This window comes from Falco cherrug, chromosome 5 (genome assembly GCF_023634085.1).
Source record: "Falco cherrug isolate bFalChe1 chromosome 5, bFalChe1.pri, whole genome shotgun sequence".
In the NCBI taxonomy this organism is placed as follows: Eukaryota; Metazoa; Chordata; class Aves; order Falconiformes; family Falconidae; genus Falco; species Falco cherrug.
Genome location: NC_073701.1, coordinates 16,844,189 through 16,864,392, shown reverse-complemented (window position 1 = coordinate 16,864,392; position 20,204 = coordinate 16,844,189). Strand labels below are relative to the sequence as shown.

General features: G+C 44.7%; 1 long non-coding RNA gene across 1 annotated transcript; it reads left to right on the top strand.

Moving 5' to 3' along the window:
- The first annotated feature begins 22 nt into the window (after positions 1-22).
- On the top strand, positions 23-11,042 carry LOC129736288 (uncharacterized). Its single transcript, XR_008732658.1, has 2 exons — positions 23-682; positions 9,009-11,042. It is a non-coding gene; the product is annotated as an uncharacterized LOC129736288 (long non-coding RNA).
- Positions 11,043-20,204: the final 9,162 nt, after the last annotated feature.

Here is a 20,204-nt window from a genome sequence, read left to right as displayed (position 1 = left end):
GGCCGGGAGCGGGGCTCGGGGGACCCGCGGAACTGCTCGGCCGTGCCCTGCGCTGCGGGGCAGCCGGCCGCCCTCGGGCGGAGAAGCCGAGGCGGCGGGTGGGACAGCGGCCCTTCGCCGCCTCTGCCAGGGGGCCGCGGAGCGGTGTGCTCAGCCGAACCGCCAGCCCGTGCCACCCTCTCCGCTAGGCTTACAAACTTCAGGGACCACAAATCCGTTTGTTTTTGGTTTTTTTTTCCCCCTGTAAATCCGAAGCTAACCGTGCTGCAATCCTGTGCAGGAATTCCCGCAGCACACGCTTCTCTGGGAGCACTGCCACCCATTTCACAAAACCACCCACCCTCACGCTCGTGAGCGTTTTGCACAACCTCCCCGCCGCGGAAGGAGGGGGCACACACACCCCGGACCCCCGCCTGCCCAAAGGCTGCTTTAAACAGCAACGCCATTTCCCGCAAGGGTCTTAAGAATCAAGTACTTCTACCAACTTTCTCATTTTTCAGCTATATTTTACCTACTCTCCAAATGGCAGGCAAACTTAGCAGTAGTACTGGTTACCCCACATATTTTTCCAACAGGTTGTTTGGATTAAAAAGAAAAAAAAAGGAGAAAAAAAAAAAAAGAAACGAACAAACAACTCAACCCAGGAGGTCTACCAGCCTGATCAAATACTGACTCTCAAATGGTAGGAATATAAATCTGGCTGCAGGAATGCACAGGCTGCTGGACACAAGTAATACACTGAGGGGTTCACACTTGCATTTAATTTCCCACATATACAGCTTGCAGCCTTACCTCACTTCTCCAGAGCATAAATCCTTGATATCAGATATGCTGACTTTTGAAAGTGAAAAGAAGTTTTGCCATCTAGATTTTTACGCTGTTCTGGAGTTCTCTCTTTTGCTTTTTTATGGTGAATATTTTGCATTTGTCTCTTTATTGTACGTACTAGGATACAAAGACACCACCAAAGATCTGCACTTGCATTCTGCTTATGTACGCGTACATACACAGGCTCTAGGTCTGATACTACCAAATTCTTTCAATTCGGTCTCCTGGAGTAACCACAATTGCTAAAACATTTCTGGAAAAGATATGAAGCAAGCAGGTGCCAGAGCCCTTGTTCTGGAACCAGCCCCTGCATAGGAAAACCAAAGACGAGGTGTTGCAAACTGCCCAAAACGTATATATTCAATCCCAAAGTTGGACTAAATGCCATCATGCCAGATTTAGAAACTGAAAGTGGGAGCAGCACAAGGCCAGCTGAGCAAAGAGCACTGACCCGGGGTCCCTGCCGGGGCCACCGCGCACTTGGCTCAGGTGTTTCACTTCATAAAAACATGGTTCTGGGCAGCTCAAACCCGAGGCTGAGCAGCAAGGGCTTTACAGTACAATGACAATATCCTTTGCCCTCCTGACCCTGTTTATCTCAGTCATTTTATACCAGGCTTTAATGGCCTAATTAAGATACTTGAGCCAGGAAGGTTTCATGTTTCCCAGCAGTAAATGAAATCCTGGCATGCCTTAGATCAGTGGGAGTTTTCCAGAGGATGGTCTTCCGGATTTGGCTGAGCAGCAAATTTGCCTGTCCTTTGTACGCCTGGGTGCAACCCCCCGTTTGGGACCATTCACAGCCAGGAAGGTTCAACTCTGTGGCCTAAAGATAGGTTGCTGGGGACATGTGAAGTGTCCTTCGATACCCCAGGCATCCCTGTAGGTTGTCGGCAGGGAAGCAGGACTGCTACGCCCCTGGCAGCTCTGCCTGCGTGTGGGCTGCTGAAAGGGGCCTGCGTGTTTTGGCATTACAGGAAGGTTATATTCAGGTCACTTTTTTAGCATTTGCTTGCTGTCGTAAAGTTTGAACTGACAGGAGTCCTACACTTGTAGTCATCTGCCTCTTCCCCTCTCCCCCCCCCCCCCCCCCCCCCCAAGGAAATCAAGGCACAGGCTGCATTTTCCTTTATTTCTAGGCTTGTTCATCTTGGTTCAGGCTGGATCGCGCCAGCAGCTGAAAGCTGTTACCACCCCATAGCTCTTTAGTGACATGTATGAAATGAACTGGAAATCTCAACCCAGTTCTGAGCAGCGATGGCTGTTAACCTGAAATGAGTCGTACAGAATCAGCGTTTTTGTGAAAAAAGTGAAGGTCAAATCCTGAAGGCAGTCAGGCTTCATTTTAAACCTGTCGCATTGAAACAGTCCTACAATCTCATTGAAGCATGCTGAAAATAAGCAAGCACTTACCCACTTTTGTAGGCCACGTCTTAAATTGGTAGGAAGATCACCCTGGAAGGCCAGATCTGAGGAACGCTTGCTGTTCCTCTCCTTGCACACAGAAAACTTAAGAGTAGTGACGAATGCTCCTCTAGCGTTTTCAACAAGCATTAACCCTCTTCTATTAAAAATAATGATTGTGCCTCTCTGAGTGCTAGCTTTATGAAGATAGTATCTGGAAAAATTTAATTAAAATGAAAGAGATTTTGTCATAACAAGTCTAGATAGAAAAAAATAAAGCATGGTCAGAGATGGTAATGGAACATTGCTTCATTTATCTGGAGCAGAAATAAACCAAATTGGTTGATAAATACAGATATTTTTACTACCATTTTTAACCTTGCACTTAGCTGCAGGGTGAAGGTGAGGCTGCTTAGTCAATAACTGGAGTATGTTTTCCATCAGTTATATCTGGTAATCTTTTGTTCCAAAGCTAGGAATACAGGCTGCGCTGTGAAACAGGACCCAGATGCAGAAATCATCAGCTGGTGCTGACAGACTGCCCCAGTGCATGTACTACTCTGTACATTGTGAAAGTGAAGAAGTCAGTTCCAAGCACTGGAACAGGCTGCCCGGGCAGGTGGTGGAGTCACCATCCCTGGAGGTGTCTAACAAAATGTGGTGCTTAGGGGACGTGGTTTGGTGGCGGACTTGGCAGTGCTGGGTTAATGGTTGGACTTGATGATCTTAAAGGTCTTTTCCAACCTAAATGATTCTGTGATCCTATGAGTCTGAGTCTTTTTTACTCAATTTTCCTTTCTGGTCTATTACTTATTTTCAGAGAAGAAAATATTTCTACTAATGTTTGCAGTGGTTTTCTAAAAATAGATCTCTGTATAATTTTGCAGTATTTTAATACAGGGCAATTTTACTGTGATCTCTATGTCCTAGATTTTGATGTTCGTTCTGGTGCTGAGGCAGAGAAAAGCAGTTTATCCACAGAGAGGTGAATAGACACACCCCATTGCAGCATCGAGCATCCACTTTAGATGTTAAAATGCACAATATTAAAATTACCTCAGATTCAAAGAACTCACCAAGTAAATAGGCCAACAACATCGTTTTCTTGGTCCTTTCCCACCCCTTAGGAAGATGTCTGATTTTCCTGCTCATCTTGTCTAAACAGGGGAGTCTCCTGACAGAAGTTGACTTTTGTATGGATTTGAAAATTGTCTGATTGGAAAGACTTTAATCCCACACCTACACAAGCTACTGCCTGTGTGAAGTTAGAGATATATAGGCCACTTCAGTGAAAGCAAACTGGACCAGTTAGAGGCTTATACAACGGGCAGCATTGATGTTTGTTTTCACGAAAGCAGAGGATAGTGCTTTCCAGCTGCAGGGGAAAAGGAAGAAAAGAAGAATGCCTTTAACTGTTTTAATACAATAGAGATAGATGGGACCAGGCCAAAACCCAGGCAGGCACCCCAGAGCTCTAGCATGCAAGTATATGAAAGCTTGGACTCAAAGCCTTGGGTTTGTTTCTCATCTTCCTAATTCTAAAAAAAAAAAAAAGAAAAAAAAAAAAAGATCAGATCATTCCAGACATTTTGATATTTAGGAATATTTTTAATATACTTATCGCAAGCAATGCACGATTAACAGTTTACTTGAGGAAGGCCTGGCTTTTAAACGCACGTAATGAAGTTTCCCACGCAACAAGCTGGAGACACCCATTACCTTCTGGATATTAATACTTGAGGCAGCCTAGCTCTTCCTTGAGCACAATGGCATTTCAAAACACTTGGATGCACAAAAGACAGCATTACTTGGCGTGCAAGTTGGATCAGAGAGCGCCGGAACAGCTTATTTTGACAATACCCGCACACAAGAATTGATTTATTCTGGTAGTGCTTTGTTTTATTTTGCCTATAGCAAATGTTAGAGTGGTAGATGATTTCTTGATAGATAGATAGCTATGGGGACTAATTTTGCCTTTCTTCTTGTTGTGGGAGTTAACTCTTTACTGATGTTTTAAACAATATTTTGGTATTGGTGCCATACAAAATACTAAGCATCTGGTTAAAAAAAAACAACCAAAACCTCAATAGAATACCTTGGGGGAAAAGGGGCCTGACAGAGATAAATATGACTTAGTAACCTAATAAAACAGAAGTGTAGTGAATCATGCAAAATAAGCATCATCATTTGACTGAGTATGAGAAAACCAGAATATGGAGCATTCAGTTCTGACCTACCCACTTTGTTCAACCTGGCTTAGTAGAAACAGGTAATTCTAGCTAAATTCCTAACACCTAGTTTTATAAAGGTCTTTCTACTGGAGGGAAACACATTTTTCTCAGCATTAGAGGTGTCCCTGAAAATAAGCAGCTCTCACAAGTGACCTTTTGGGGGTTTCACTAGAGCATGGGTATGAGCATTGCACTATCACTATCCTGGCACACTCGTGCACGTCATGGTGTGCGTGCACGAGCAGGGGCTAGCAGACTTGCTGTTGGCCACAGCTGAATTTACAGGAGCTAATATACATATTAATTCAAGTATTTAAATAATCCCTGGTTTGCTATAATAATCTCTTGAAAGAAACAAACAGGCATAATGAAAGCTGAAGTTATTTGTTAATTAATCATTTAAGCAAAAGGAATTTAGATTAAAGAGGAAGCTTAGATGCCATTCAAACCATGGCACAATACAACAGCTATGTAAATAAACTACTGAGAGCAGCTTCAAGCCATTCAAGTGAAGATATTTTTCCTTGTGATACATTCAGGCCTTTTGAAATAAGTTTCCAACTGTTTAACGACCAAAGTTGTTCATTCAAAGAGCCAAATACGAAAACTCGACCAAAGCAGAAAGTACAATGTGCCTTTCTCTGACAACATCCATATAGAAAGGATGCTTTATTTAGAGGATTCAGGAAGTTGAAGCGTTGCTTTCTATCAGCTCGCAACCACAGAACAAGCATCAGGAAGCGCACAAAAATGAACTTACTATTCCTATGTGGAACAAGTGCCAACGGTTACACCAAGTTTGCTTTCAACCTTGCAGAACTCACTGCCAGCCCCCACAGACTTGTTAATCAGGCAGTGTCTCCTGGGGTTTCTTTTCTGCTTGGCTGCCTGAAAATGAAGCCTTTCCCCTACAAAATGGAGAGAGAGACATACCTTGTTTGAATTTTCTCTTTTGCTGGCTGTCATGAGACTTCAGAAGGTTCAAACCTAAAAATGCAGGGGAAAAAAAAGTGAATCACCTTCATAGAAGGGAATGAAAAAATATAGCTTCGATTTCAGTCCTAGCCCATTCCTAACCATGACCTAATACAACAGAAGAATCAGCAGACCTCTATGGTACGGTGACTGTAATTACAAAGCAATTGTGTTTTGAGTTCTCTCATTAATACCATTACCAGCTGACCAGCTGTAGCAGTGGTTACAGTGTGGATACAGCATAGTGAATATACAGCAGTTCTTTAAAATAATCATATGTGAAATCATACAAGCAATGACGAATGTTTTGATTGATACATCTCACTGAAACTCAATATCTTAATTTTGGAGTAAAAAAAACCAACAAACTTTTGCAAAAATTTCCACAGTAAAGTCTAAGAAAAACAACAGCTCTAGTAAGAAGCCTAATAAAGCGGCAATAGTTATTATTCCTAAAAAATACAACTAACAATTTACAAAGTGAGAAATGTCTGTAATTGGAGTATAGTTGCAATTTAATTGCAGCCATGGACCTTGAGAAGCGTACCTGAGGAATACCTCCCTACCTTTCTTAATTTTGTCATGCAGGGCATTAAGAAAGGTGTTTCAAACCTGCGGAAGTTTTGCACTTTAGGACTGCTTAAAAAGCCTTGTGCATTTGGTTTTTTTCTGATCAACAATTTTCTTTCTTATTGAAATGCTTTTTTAAAATTAAATCCTATTTTTTTTCAGGAAACATCACCTTTCACTAGCATACTGGCCATATGACTCTTTAAAGGAAAAAAAAAAGGCTGTGCCAACCTATTTTTTTTTTTTTTTTGACCATGTTAAAAATTACCAGAGGAGAAAGAAAATTGCGATTAGTTTTGCTCGGGTAGCTGTCACCAAGCCGGTTCTTCTGAGGCCACAGTAGTGTTTCTAACTTCAGGATGAAGCTCCCTGCCCTTTCTGAACGGTGGGAATACCTGCTGGTGGGACGCCTCCAAGGTGGATACCAGGATACCAGGCAGGGGCCACAGATCTTCACCTTAGGCCTATTCTAGCTTTCAGATGCGTGAAATAAACTGGAAATAACATGCTGGGAAGGTGAACACAAGTCAACAGGCTTTGAAGTGGTTGGCATTTCCAGAGAGGTCATTTAGGGAGGCAATAAAGCCCAGTTAAAGAAATAACTCCTCTCCCTCACCCCTCTCTAAAAGCATACCATCAGCTACCTGATGTTTCTCAGAAATGTGTTGGGAAGGAAAAATTAGACATCGGGAAGGATTTTGGGGGTTTTTTTTCTGTCGATTACTGTGTCTAGCAAATTATTTGATAGGGAGGTACAAGAAACCCTCTTTGACAGTCTCAGTCCACCATGTCCTCACCGTTGATCAGCATTGGTGCACCTGGATTGGATCCATCCAAAGTCTCTTCTGCTTTTACCTGTCCCAAACAAGGATTACTTTCCAGGTCATTATGGAGTGATTTAGTTAGCATAACAAAGGGATGGGGCTGGGATTCCAAGTAGGCAGAAAATGTCTTTGAGGACAAATCCAGACCAAGATTGGAGGTTCACACTACCAATATTTCAAACTGATTTCATACCTACATGAAGGAAGTGCCCTATATGGGAGATGTTCTCAATGGATTTGTCATCTCAGACCCATTGTGCCCAGGAAATAAGAGCTTCAATAAGAATGGATTAATTAGAAACAGGGTTTTTTTTAAAAGAAATAATATGAAATTACAGACATCATCAAAACACTACTGCACATTTGGATCCCCACACTGGTGTTTCTCTCTTCCTACCAGTCCAGGATACAGTAGATTGAAGGGAAAAATTTGTCTAAAAGCATGTTGATTCCCGAACTACTAAATTTACCTGGAACTTAAACAAAAACAAAACAAAACAAAAAACCCCTACATACTAATCACATGGAAATGCCTCAACTCCTTTTTCATTTAGGAATGCCTTGCCCATTTACCTTTGTCCCCCACCACACGTCAATATTTGACATTGTACTAATGATGTAAGTCATGAGTCACAAAACAGATGAGAGCAAAAAAGTCTGCAGTAAGTTCATGCCTTTTCCCTGAGGAGCTGTTTGGGTTTGTTGGGGGTTTTTTTTTTGTTTGGGTTGTTTGGGTTTTTTTAAATATGTTCCTCATTTGGGTGTCTTAAATACTTTAAAAGTTAACATAGCACAGCTGAATCCTGGAAAGCTGAAATGTGCGATTTCATATCCTCTAGCATCATAATATTTAAATAGATAAGTGATGTGCATACTTAAAGAAATCCCTGTTTCAATGCTATAAAACTAAATCAGTGAAATAACCTCCTGTTTCTCAGCAGCTCTTGCAAGATGCTTTGCGTCTTAGTAGTAGTTAATCTTCGAAATAAGGACATGTTTAGGAAATTAGATTTTAACTAATCTGTAGCCAGCTGCAAAGGAGTGCATAAAAAAGCAGAATCGTTACCCATCATTTCCATTTTGTCACTCTGAAAAAAGAAAAGTTAGCAACAGATCAGTTATTCTGCTAGTGAAATGGGCTTTAGTTTAAAAGGCACAGAAGAAAAGCGTATTGTTAACTGTTGGAATTAGGTAATAAGAACAAAATTTTAAAATGCATATGGATACATTTAGCACCACGCTTAGCATTATCTCCTCGGTGCACTGCAGTAACATTAAACTGGTGGTGGAAAACAGATGGGAAACATAAAAGTCAAGCCTGCTATCTGACATCAGCACAATTAGCACCTCTGTTTCACAACCGTGGCCCCACCTGTGGGAACTGCTATCTTTCCAGTGGCAGGGACATAAATACACAAGCAGAGGCGATATTGTTCCATATTTGTTATTCAATAGCTGCAAGTTCTAAGAACGTGCTCACAAGATAGATATGGAGCAGGGCTGGATCGTATCAGGGCACAGGCTGGATGGAGATCCACCCATAGATTTACTAGAGATACAACATTTTAGTGAGAAAATGAGAGTGTAAAGAGGAAAAAAATCCCCGAAAGGAAATAACTGCCAATTTCTATCCATTTTCTCATGGCAGTACAATATGTTATCTGACATCTAGGAGAAAAACATACTTCCTGTGCCAACCAGAGCTTCTAGAAATCCCCTGAACTGCGCCTGCGGCAGCTGTCTGATAAAGGAAAAGGGGAATAGGCAACAGCTTCCACGGACACAGCAGGATGGAGCAGAGCGAAGATACTGCTGAACCACTCTGCAAGACTGTGAAGGTGGCAGGTGACGTGGTTCATCCTCGGTGCCATTTCTGCTACAATAATCAGATAGACAAAAAAAGTAAAACTAAACCCACGTCTCTGCAGCATGCCGATACCATGTTGAACCCACCGCTCCTCCCAGTGTGTGCTGCCGAGCCACTACTGAGCTGCAGCACCACTGCACCCCAAGCTTTCCCTTGATCCTTGCTCACCTCTTCCTACCCATTATCCCTGTTACCTCCTTTCCCAACTCTCTTCAACAGCTGCAAGGCCACTCCATCCTTCCGCGGCAGGGAGAGGTGATGTCTGCCTGCTGCTGCTGCTTACTGATGTCCTTTGTTTCTCCTTTTCAGCTCCTGGCTCACACACACCACCTACAAACATCAGGGAGCAGAGAGGATTTTGGAAGCAGTGGAGAAAAGAAGCCCTCCCCCAGCAGTGGGAATCAGTGTATTTTGATAGATAAAAGTTTCCTCTTGGCTATCTCATCTGAAAAACTGGTTTATCCCCCATTCCCACAGTACGTAAACATGACATTAATGAACATATCTTGACAACCTCTGTGTGAGAAAGCAAAGTATTACTGGAGTAGGGAACAGCACAAGTGAGGAACGGAAGAACTGAGATATCTGAGAAGAGATTTGTGAATTTAGCCGCTGAGAAGCAAGCATTTGGGAAGATTGATTTATTTTGTGAACCAGCTGAGCTGTTGAAGCACTTGCAGAGGGCAATGAGACACCGTGCTTAGCTTGCCTATCTACATTTGAAAAGTCTGAGAGGTTCCTATCTGAATCTCAAATGCTATTGAAAAAAGCATTACGTGATGTCTCCAAAGGCAGCAACAAGGCACAACGGTGTTGTCTTCAAGTCCCAGATTAGTACTCGAACAACCAGGAAATCCTGGCACTAGGAAATCACCTGGCTCTCATACTTTAAATCCCCGAGATACAATGTGGGGTGCAGGGGCATGTTTTGTTTTAAACTCGTCTCTTTCTCTGAGAGAACACAGATTTGACTGACTGGTGTAGTTCTCTACAGACAAACTCAAATTAACAGTGTTCTTACCACAGATCGTACCACTGCAATATCTAATCATCAAAATAAATGCGCAGAAATCCTGCAGAATCAGGGGCAGACGGCCCCGAGGGAGCAGGCGGCGTTGGGTCAGGGACAGGATGCTCCTCCACAGTAAACATTCCCCCAACAAGTTACGTACATGGTGCAGAACCACAGGAGAAGTGCCGTGATTGCTGTGGTTTATTTTGTATTACAAGTTTTCATTTTGATTTTTACAGCTAGCATGGAAGTATGATACTTTTTTTTGATGCTTAAATTCCAAGAGTTTATATTATGAAGTAGCAAACCCTACTGAAAGGCTGTCATACACGTGGTGGGGAACGACCTCCATCGTGTGGGAGGTGCAGTGTTGGCTCAGCCTTTGAGAACTTTGGTGTTCACAGTGCACTGCCAGGTACACACATCCCTCCCTTCCCTGTAAAAAGAAATCATGGGTTACTATGCAGATAAAGGAAACTTGTTGCTTTTCTTCAGATGCCAAAGTAATAATTGGTATTTATTCTTAATAGTCCTGTAGTACCTTGAAGCCCTTGTCAGTCATTAGGACCTTGGCGTGCTGGACGCTGCACAAAGAGGTCAGGCAGCAATTTAGCCTTTACATACAACCTCAGGTAAGGGTTGGGAAAGAATAATGAAAAATTGGTGGTCAAGGGAACGTATTGTTTGGTCCCTGGAATGCAGAAGAATTCTTACCATTTGCAACGGGCTTTTGTATAGGTTGCTCATCTGGGTGTGGTGCCCACTGGTCTATCCCAGACACCCACGTGCATGGGCATACACAGCCTTGTCTGCTGACAAATTTCTTTACATCATCACACATCAGTTTACTGGCTGCAAAGGGGATAATTTTTGTTTCCTCACCAAAATCCACAAACTTGCTACACAATACTTACACTTATTTCCAGAAAAATACCAGCATATCAGTAGCATACAACGTTATCGGCAAAGAGATATCCCCCAAACTGAAAAGTAGGATTCAAATTAAGGGGAATACCCAGCAAATACAGAAGCCACTGTATGTGTTCCTAATGAAGCTAAAGATTAATGGGAAACACCACAGACAGAGAACATGAGGGATCATGTATCATTTGTGCTGTGTGTGGGATTAGCTGACTGTGCATTGCATAAAACTCAGAGTAAATGAAATACACCAGGGAGCTCTTGGATGTTCTTGACTAGTGGAAAATCGGCCACATTTCATTATTTCCCACTGATGCCCTTACTGGAAGTACATTCAACTCATTTTTAAATAAAGTATTTTCTGTACCCAAATGGCAAACAAACCACTGATTAAATGGAGAGATAGCATACCCAGATGATTTGCATCTCTCTAACTGCACCTCAAGTCATATAATTATGCATTGTAACACCACTGTGAAGGGCTTGAACTAAAATTCCCCAAAGATAGAGCTAGTAATTGCTGCAAAATGAGGTTACTAATTTATTTTTTAGTATCATCCCCCTGAGGGGTGTTGTGATACCTGAAGGTCTCCAGTCTCCAAAACAGGAGTAAATTTAACTCCAGCTACATGATTTTGTGTTTCCTGATGTTGAGAAAGTGTTTTGTGAGGGGGTTTTTTTCCTGTCAAATCTATGTGTATGAGACCACTTTCACTCCATAGCTATGTAAATCAAGGGGCAGATGAGGCCAAAACCAGACTGATATCTCCGAAGTCCTGATTGCTTGGCCTTCACGGTGAGATGGAACAAACCCACTGCTGGCAATTGCACCCCTGGCACTGATGTTTGCACCGCAGCCCACCAGCTCTGCAGCACAGGTCCTCACTGCTAGACCTGCAGAGCGATACCATTTCCAACATCCACAAAAGCCTCGCCTCCGCACTTCCTCGCAAGAGCATTGGAGGTAAGACAACAGCTCCAAACCTAGATGAGGGCGATGGGCGATGGCAGGCAAGATAGACAAGCTGTGACTGCTCTTCGACAGGCTTAACGTTATATTTGTGTGACAGTTATTTGGGAGAGGGAAACATTGCTAGTCACGGCTTGGATTAGAGACAGGGAAAGAGCGAAGCAGATATGACTTGGAGCGGAAAATAATTTGGCTTGTGGCACTTTTTTGCATTTATTGATGATCATTCAAAACCATGTGTTTGTAACTGCTGCAGATCCTCTAAAAGCACTCTGTGATACGTGTCTCCATCTCTCCTCCACTCCACTGACCACCTTCAGCACTGCATTTTGAGGAGTTAGCTTCCAGCCTCTGCCTCATATTTGCTGTCCAGTCTACCCAAAACCAGCTGGCCTTAAACATGGGGAAAAGAGGGAGAGAAAGAAATCTCTGACTCCCAGGTGGTGAATATTCCTAATGTTGACAAGGTCCAAATGATTACATTCCCCATGCTCAGTTATGTTTATTTCCTACCCACTCAACAGATGAGAGTCCTACATATGCAGGCACATATAAGAAACTTTTTCAAAAACAGTTCCAAGGACTGCTTCAAAATTAAGCCCCCTGCTCCTTCCCAGCTCCCATGAGCTGGTCTGTCTCTGACCAGTCCAAAATTACAGGCTGAGGTGCCTAGAAATAGGAATCCCCTTCAACTTGTATTTGCCGTGTGGGGATGAGATGAGGTTTCTCCCAGCCTTTCCTCGAATTGCTCCTGCCAGGGAGCTGCCCTGGTCTGCAGCCAGCTAATCCCTTGGAAGAGGGGGACTATCCTTCCCAAACCCTCTAACAGTATGGTCCCAATGCTCATTAACAGTCAAAGTGGTGCAGGTGTTTTTAAGGGTTGACCCTTTTCTCCTGTTAGGAGAAAAATAACGAGCAAACCAGACAGTAGCTGTATTCCTCTGCGTAAAACCTAAGGTTGACCCAGACCTCATGTAGGGCTGCAGTTCTGTCCCTCTGCTCAAAAATGGTATATTAGAACATGAAAATGTTCAGAGAAGGGCAACAGTGGTGAACCAGCTTCAATTAAAAACAAAAAGCCACCCAAACAAAACCCCTAAACCCCACAACAACAAAACCCACAACGCCAAGTGCGCAAACATTCTCCAACAGACTACACCAGGACTGGCGTGCGGAGAGTTTCCAGGGACTGATGTTTGCCCCTCTCTGCTAATGCAGCTAAGAGGTTCAGAGCAAAGCCGCAGAAAGGAGCCACGCAGAGAACAAAGGCAAGGCACGTGGTCCTTTGCACAACAGGCAGTGCATCTGCAGAGCTCCTTCCCCAGGATGTGGTGCGTTGCTAGAAGTTTCTATAGGTTCATGGGGAGACTGGGAGAGTTCACAGAAATCAACCATAAACAGCTGTAAACAGAGACACCTTACCCAGCTCATGGATTTCCTGAATTGACTGGAGGAAACATCACTGTATACGTAACTTGTTCTTTCTTCTCCTCAGGCATCCGCCTCTGGCCATCGCTGGGGAAAGGGATACTGAGCCAGGTGAATCACCAGTCTGAGCTGGTGTCACCGTTCTTGTATTCCTGTCACCACTGAAGAAGATGTCTAAACTTTAACTGATTTTAACAATTCTGGTGTTAAATCTATTTAACTCACTAGGCTAAGTTTATAAAGCAAACTACAGAAAGTTTGGCATGGAGCTTGCAAAGCAAAGCCAACTATCATCATCTTAACGTACCCAAAGGAAATGCAGCCAAACTAAAACACACATATACACTCTACATATGTTTGTGTATATATATATATAGAGACAGAGTCTTATTGCTACTAATGGACAATTCTGCTTGAGATTCATCCTCAGCCCCAGCTGAAGCCTGGGAGAAAGCAGTCAGGCACTGCAGTATCGTTGAGCATTTTCATGCGGTGGGATTCAGATTGCTTTGTAGCCTGCATGCCAAATTCTGCTCTCCATAATACCACATAATCCTGTTGGTTTTCAGCTGGTTGTCCCCTTGCTTAAAAAAAAACCAAACAACCAAACATGAAACACCATGCAGGTTTTCAGCTGCATGAGAAAAGTTTCCCACAGTAGAGCCGTGTTGAAGGTGTCCTATTCTAAGGGTTGGACCTGAGCAAACGTTGGAGTGTCTCATCATCGCCTGTAACACCAAAAATCAGAAAAAAAAAGTGATGCCAAGGGCTGTGGCCTGCCAGCTCCTGAACCAAACCTGAAGTCTCAGATGTGCCGTGGGAAGAACTGCCTCATCAATTTGGGTTGCGTATACAAGATGGATCTCTGAAAGCACAGCAATCACCACCACCACTCCCAGCAAACCTCAGTCAGACAAAACTTTCCTTCATTCCCGAGTTGGAATTTAGCTGGAGCGAAGTCTGATGAATCTCATTTCTTGTTGTTTGAATAAGGAGAAATGCTGCTGATACCCTGGCAGGGCAAGTTTGCCTGCCCTGCCTGCTCCTGTGTCACAGGAACCAGCTGTAGAGACAAGATGTTTTGCTCAGATCATTCTCTGTAATTATCTAGACTATCTTTTGTTTACCTTGGTGAAAACACCAGTACCTGCAGAGCATGGAGCGTGCACCTCTTGTTTTAACTGCACTGGCAAAAACACACAGAGCGAAGATCGAGAGATTAAAAAGAAAGCTTTTTCATCATTCTGGCTGAGCTCCTCTGGAAACCCTCGGAATTTGGGAGCAAGGATGTGCATAGACAGGTCTGCAGCGCTGCAAGCAGCTGCTGGCATCGACAGCTCATCTTCTCCCAGCTTCCTCCTTCTTCCACCAAGCCAAGAGGGAGGATGCAACATCATGAACCTGCTTTATAAAAGGGGTGATGAAACAAAGCACAGCGTGATAACCCAGCCACACAGCAGCCCCTTAACAAGCACAGCTCTTGAAAGCCAGCTCTGCAAATGGGGGGCAGGGGGATGTGGTCTCTGCCATGCTGGGGCTGAGGTTTCTGGCTTGGCTAAGGAGGGGTCCTTCCCTCATCCGCCAGCAGGTTCTCCTCAAAGCTGTGAGCTGTTGCGTCGTTTTCAGAGTCATTGTGTCCTGTGAGCGGTGCCTGGGTTAGCCGTGCTGCACATGGTCATTTTCAGACCTGTTCTACCTCCAGTTATCCTCAGTGATCACTAAAGCCCCCGGCTTTGGCTTCTGGTGGCACAGATTTACAGTCCCTGGTACCTGCCCAGCAGCAGTTTGACCCAGTGGGAGTGCTCAGGAGTTTCATCCCGATGGCCTGACAGAAGCAACTCCACCATTTGTTTTAATGATAACCATCTAAAGGTTGCTTGGGGGATCTCTGAGAGCCATCCAGCTGTGCTGAGGGATGAGGAAAAAGGGGAACAGGGAGTGCTTCTTGCTCAGCATGTGCCTGGCCAGCTCCAGCCTGCTGGTCCCATCAGTTCATCCACTTTTTTAGTTTTTTTTAGTTTAGTTGCTGCAGTCCTGGCCAGTCCTTGTATCAGCCATGCCTGGACACAAGCAGTGGGGGCCTTGTCTTGGTCTCTCACGTGCCTGTGCTCTGCTATATGTTGGTGAGGCAAAACCGCTGTGCTCATCCTTTCTGACTGAAGGCACTGCCATGGGGCTGACACTGGTGCACATCAAGGAGACACAGCTCCTAACCAGGCTTTAATCAGGCTGTGTCATTCAAAGGCTGTGTCATTCAAAACCAAAAACGCAATTAGCGAATCAGCAAGATTTCAACCCTTCTTTATTTTTAGCAGGTGGGGGAAGGGGAGCACAGGGACTTCTGTAAAAGCACAAAGAGAATTTTTACAAGATAATGTCTGAGGTTCAAAAAATACCTTAATTTTACAAGATGTTTTTTCCCCAGGTACAAATAGCTGGTATATTTTAGATCATTGTATACTTAGAAAGAAAATACTTCTTTCTAGGTGAAACCCAGGTTGTCTCAAGATAAAAATTACAGAAGTACAGACTAGGACCATAGCCTCTGCTGTACCACTGCAATGTTTGACTCTTCCAGTCTAGGCCCATTTTTCCTACACTTTCTTAGTGTAGTTTCCACGGTGTCATCACTTGCCTGTTTTCCACCAATGTGACCACTGGAGTTTTCCCTCTCCATTCTCTGCTCCTGGGCTTGCTCCCATGCAGGCAAAACCACCAGCCAGGCTGCAGCAGATCAAAAGATCCGAGCTGCCAGTATTCAAACTGACTCCAAAGCAGATAAAAGCAGTTTCCCCGTGCTCTACTAACTGCACAGACAATGAAAGGCCGTTTTCCCACGTAGCACTTCATTACAAGAATCACTGACAACTGAACAATGCAGCAGAAAAACCTGATCCATCTGACAATGCTAACTTTGCTATTTTTTTGCCCTTTTCTAGTAAATCCCAGTTTGGAGACCACAGTGCAAGAAATGTTGCTGGAGAAAGGAAGTCTGCAAGCATAAAAACAGCACAAAGCCTACAGTAGCTCCTTAAGCTCTCAAAATAATTGTTCACAGGTGTCAAATTCCTAAGGACAAATATCCACCTCACATATAATTTATTTTCCTGAACTGTAATTTATCTACTGAAAACAGAGCTGTTTAATTCCCATATGTATCAGGTAGTCAGAAAAATTGTTTTCCTCCTCCTTTTCTAAGAGAAGAACCAATAGTGAGGGTTTCAGATTCTGTTTTTTTACCCGTGGTGAAAAACAAAACCTTAGGTCTGAAGCCCACCAAGCTCTAGGGAAAAGTACTTGGTTTCCAAAGCTGCCTCTAAGACAACTCAAAAGTTTATTGAGGGAGCACATCTAACACCAGTATTTTCCTTTCTTTGACGTGGGTAATCCTATGTGGCAGCAAATAAATATTTACTTTTCCCTCTTTGCAAGAGATGCCTTACACAGGAACGTCTTACACAAATTGTGGGTTTTTTCTAAACATATGCTGCAAAGTTGACATTACCTTGTGATCCCAGGACTTGAGCCCCTTGTTGTTCCTGGCAAAATGAGTAGTTTACAATGCAGTTGGACCACTCCTGACATAAAAATAAATGCTTCCCTGATTTTCCCTACCAGGAGACTCTTGGACAATCTTAATCTTTCCTTAGGTTACTTTAGCAATAGCTCTCCTTTGCTTGAAGTCAAATTGAGCTGGTTTTTAGGGTATGACCATCTGGTAAGAAAAATAAATTTTTGTATTACTCTGGTCACCGAGTAGAATACTAGAGAGGTATAGAGTAAAAAAATAAATCATACTTTCAACAGAAATAGAAGCCGCTCCATGACACACTCACCAAATATTTGTAACCACCCTCCTCCAGTGCCACTCTGCAATGACTTAGGGCTTGCTGCAAAAATATTCTGAGGGAGAGGACAAAAAAGTTATCAGCAGGAATTCTGTTAATTGTCGCCAAAAGCCTTTCGCTAAATCATTTCCTGTCCTGCAAATCCAGCTGGAAGCGCTGGCCGGCAAGAAGGCGGACACGCCATCGCCCAGCCCTGCCACTCGCTGCCAGACAAACGGAGGAAACGGCGTCCTATCATAAATCTGTCAGTCATGCACCAAATGGGTATCATGAGGGCTGGGTTTTAGTTCCCCCCAGTTATCGCTTGGCAGACACACAGAAGCGGAGTGGGGAGATAAATGATTTGTACTGTAGGCTTTTTTCAGAGGCTCAGTCCCAAAAAAGCAACTTCTTGCAAACCCGATGCCGGAGCAATGAAAGAGGCTGCTGCAGTGGGGGGGAGATCAGAGGGGGCTCAGGAGACCTGCCTGTAGTCCTGCTCTGCTGCTGGTCTGCAGGGTAAGCTTAAAAGATTTCACCTTTAAAAAACAAACAAATAAAAAACCCCACCCAAAACACAAATCCAAACAAAACCAGACAGACAGACCAATAGTAACTGCCCTTCTCTTTAGGTGCTTTCAGTGGGTGAGCTAAAGATCAATGATATCAAGAAGTATTAAGGTAACTGATTTCATGCAAGCTGATCATCACTGTTTTGACATGTCCAGGCATATTGAAGAAATAGGTAAGTACGTAGAAACAAAACAAAGAAAACATCTGCGAGTTTCAGTAAGGGAGGAACCGTACCCGGACCCCTTTCTCCATGCAGTTGGTGCCCAGTGGCCTGGTTCTCAGTCCTAGGTACACAGAGGTACAGCCAGAAAGTCAACCAGCCCCAAAACCCACAGGGCAGACCAGGGGTCAGAAGGGAAACGGAGACACCAAGAGGCAAATGGCAGGAGCTACAAAGGAGTTTGGGGAAACGGGGAGGTCTGGAGGCCATCCAGCAGTTGGGCAGGGGGAGGCCGGGCCAGGGGTGGACAGCAAGGTGTGAGGAAAGCCCCTGAGTGTGGAAAGAGCTCTTTAGGCAAAGGTTTGGATGCTGGAAGTTGCTAGGCAGGGTCTGGGTGGCTGCCCAACAACAGGCATCCCAAAAAAACAATCACTGAAATGCTTTACTGGTTCCTGCCAGGGGCAACTCGGGCAAAGGCAAGTGCCGGTAGCCAAGGCAGGACTGAAACCCAGCTTCCCTGGCTCCCAGTCCAGCACCCAGCCAGGAGGTCGGGTGGTGCTCTCCCACTGCTTTGAAACAACAGGGAAATCTGTTACCGTGGCAACTTTTAGAGTGGCGACTGTTGCAGGAACAAACATTATGTATGCAAATAAAAGCATCCAGGCCCAACAGCCTGGAAAAAAAAAAATTTAAAAGCAAAGAGCCAGACTAGTATTTGCAAAAAAAAGAGCCTGAAGTAAGTCTCCTAGATCCATAGGTAGGTCTTTAAATAAATAGATTTGTTTCCAGAAGATCTGAAGGACCGCAAGAAAAGAACTTTCCTAAAACCTTGGCTAGTTTATCTGATACCTCATCAGAGCATCAAAACCTACTCTTGAGATCTGGCTTTGAAAAATGCAGCCCCACAAAGGCTGCTGCTATCTTTTTACAAGAGCAGTTACTAAGCTCAGCTAAAGGCTTCTTGCATTACTTCATGCATAATTTCATTTCAGGCAAGAGGCATTTTTACAAACTAAATTGTTTTGGTTTTCTCCCAGCCCCCCCAAGTTCAACACAATTTATAGTCTGGGGCTGATTCTTACTGTGCTGCACCTCAATCTTCGCACAAGAGCACAGGGTAGGCTTAGGCCACACTGTGCTTCTTGGCCTCTTCTTATATTCAAAGAATATCAGTAAAACTCCACCAACTAATGCATAAGTCTGTGCTTCTGTTCAGAGGAGATCCCTCATAGCGGAGAGCTAAGAATGTGCCAGAGGCACGGTGCAAGGCTGCCGTGCACTGACAGACCCATAAGGAGAGTGCACACACAGCCCCTCCTCCCAGCATACTTGTGTATTGGGTTTGCATGGCAAGGTTTTGGTAGCGGGGGGCCTGCAGGGGAGGCTTCTGTGCGAAGCTGCTGGAAGCTTCCCTCTGTCTGATGGAGCCAATGCCAGCCGCTCCGAGGTGGACCCACCGCTGGCCAAGGCCGAGCCCATCAGCCGTGGTGGCGGTGCCTCTCTGGTAACATATTTAAGAAGGAGGAAAAAAACCTGCACAACAAATGGCAGCAGAAGAGAGAAGTGAGAACATGCATGAGGAGCAGCCCTGCAGCCCCCGGGTCAGTGCAGAAGGAGGCAGGAGGGGCTCCAGGTGCTGGAGCAGAGATCCCCCTGCAGCTGGTGGTGAAGGCCATGGTGAGGCAGGCTGTGCCCCCACAGCCCATGGAGGTCCACGGTGGAGCAGTTATCCACCTGCAGCCCATGGAGGACCCCACGCTGGAGCAGGTGAATGGCCAAAGGAGGCTGGGACCCCATGGGAAGCCCGTGCTGGAGCAGGGTCCTCACAGGACCTGCGGAGAGAGGAGAGGAGCCCACACTGAAGCAGGTTTGCTGGCAGAACTTCTGACCTCACGGGGGACCCACGTTGGGGCAGCCTGTTCCTGAAGGACAGCATCCCATGGAAGAGACCCACGCTGGAGCAGTTTGTGAAGGACTGCAGCCCATGGGAAGGACTCACATTGGAGAAGTTCACAGAGAACTGTCCCGTGGGAGGGAGCCCACGCTGGAGCGGGGGAAGGGTGTGAGGAGCCCTCCGTCTGAGGAAGAAGGAGCAGCAGAGACAACCTGTGATGAACTGACCACAACCCCGTTCCCCGTGCCCCTGCGCTGCTGCGGGGAGGTGGTAGAGAAATCAGGAGTGGAGCTGAGCCCAGGAAGAAGGGAGGGGTGGGGGGGAAGGTGTTCTAAAGTTTTGATTTTAGTTCTTGTAATTCTATTCTGATTTGAATGGTAATAGATTAAACTAATCTCCTCAAGTCAAGTCTGTTTTGCTCATGATGGTAATTGCTGAGCGATCTGCCTGTCCTTATCTCGACCCGTGAGCTTTTTGCTACATTTTGTTTCTGCTGTCGGGTTGATAGAGCAGTTTCGGTGGGCACCTGGCATCCAGCCAGGGTCAAACCACCACAACTTGACTCCAGCTCCTTCGCTTTCCTTAGTGTTAAATCCACTCTAATCCTCAAGAGCTGCCTTTCTCCCCTGCCTCTCTTTTTTTCCTATTACACTGGTAAGCCTCGACGAAGACCCTTGAACACCTCAGCATGAGTCACGCACATACTCACCAGGGTCTTGG